Source organism: Barbatula barbatula, assembly GCF_947034865.1.
Source record: "Barbatula barbatula genome assembly, chromosome: 17".
Taxonomy (NCBI): Eukaryota; Metazoa; Chordata; class Actinopteri; order Cypriniformes; family Nemacheilidae; genus Barbatula; species Barbatula barbatula.
The window spans coordinates 11,403,756-11,405,722 of NC_136780.1; positions in this window are offsets into that span (position 1 = coordinate 11,403,756).

Consider the following 1,967-nt stretch of genomic DNA (forward strand, 5'->3'; position numbering starts at 1 on the left):
TGGCAGTTCCTTCTTGAGTAGCCCTTTATGTGGATGGATAGGTCAGAGAAGTGGGAGCATTTAAAAGAAGAAACAAGCACTGAGGGAATAGTGTGTCTCTGCAGCACTCAGAGGTATTTTAAGAGTGAAATTCGATCAGGGAAGATGATGTGGTCTGTCCTCTTGTCACCCTCTGCTGTCCGATTTTAATACTTTATCTGTCTTGCCAGCTGCTCCTTGTCTATAATTTAGCTTGTATGTGTTTGCGCTTGTGTGTGTGTGTGTGTGTCTAGTGATTACTAGAGTAAGATTATTGCACAAAGATTACGAACCCAGAGAACGAGTTTCTGGTACTGTCTCAGACCAGATGCAGTGTCTTGGACAGACGTTAAAACGGAATCCACATTTTGCAAGTCATCGTCCAGAAGGTGATATGTTTTGCCCTCTGTGGAAGAGTAAAGAACAGGTTGGGTTGAGGTGCTTCTTTGTCCTTCAGTTGTTGATGCTGTCATTAGTTTATCACTAATGTTTTTGCAAGACATGGACTCAACATTACTCAAGGTTGCTTGGCCTTAAACAGACTTAGATTTAGACTCTCTAGGCCCAACATTGCGTATTTCTTCTGTTCCTACTCCATACAAAGGTGCACAGTTTGTGGTATTATTCATGTTTAAAGCATGTGAGGTACAGTTTAGGCTAAAGTTTCATACTTTCTGTAAGGTTTGCTCTTGTCTCCTGCTCTTAGTAAGAGCTTAAGTAATATTAATTCACAATGCTTGCTTAAACAGTACATATTCTTTGAACATATAGTACGTTAAACGCATCCAACTGCTTTAATTACAGGCTTCAGATGTGTTCCTAATGTTGAACCACTGCCACATAAACATGTCGTGATGAGATTCAGTAGCTAAAGAAAAAGATGAATAAATGGCTGCAGATGGTAAAGCTTTAATACATTTCTATTGGTGACTAAAGAACTAAAGAACATTTCAAGGTTCAAAACCAACACCTATACAGTAGCATTTCAAAGGGTACGCCTGCTATAAAGACTTGTCTTTGTCAATGTCTTAACCTTTTTTTATGCCGACATTGGCTCAAGGTCAATTTAGACTTGTTTCTGCTCAATGAATCAAATGAAATTTTGAGTCTAAAAATGGTTGGAAAAACTTTACCTTACTTCAACTTAGGCAACATTAAATGTTTTAGTTTTTGTGCTGCAAATATGATAATAAACAAATACTAAAAAACCAAAGTAGAAATTTACAAATTAGAAATAAAAAAATTAACAAACTTTTTAAAAATGTAAGTAAAATTTACATAAAAACAAAGGCTGATTTTAAAATATGAATAAAACTAAAAACAAACCATGTTAACCCTGCTAAATAAAAAAAAGTTGAAACAAAAATTATTTGGGGGAGAAAACCATTTTTGATAGGACATGGACAGTATATACAGACAGGAAGAGATGTCGAGGGGAGAGGGCAGGAACGGGAAAGGATCACAAGTTGGGACTCGAACTCAGGTCACCCGAAATGCAGTTGCGCTCCAAAAATATTGAATCCAATAATACATTTTGATAACCTAAATGTGACATTGACATATTTTCTTATTAATATAATACTAAACCCTTTTATACCATCTGGGCTGCGTTTCCCGATAAAGTTGTCTCTTAGCGCGCTACGAAGACTCTAAAGGTACGACTTAACTCAAGTTATACCTTTTCTGGGCGTGTTCCCTGAACTATAGCTTTTAAGGTTATTTAAGGTAAACCTTCTTAAGTGCATTTTCTTGATGAGCTTACTGGCCTAAGAAAATAAGTCTTGATTTTAGTAAAGAAATATGAAATTTCAGTGAATTTGTGCTTAAAACCAGCATAAAAAATTGCCAATGGGGTAAGAAAAATAATCTTGAATTAAGGTTTACCTTTTTCTTAGTCACTCAATTCAAGATAATTTTTCTTAGCCCATTTGCAGATTTTATTACTTGTT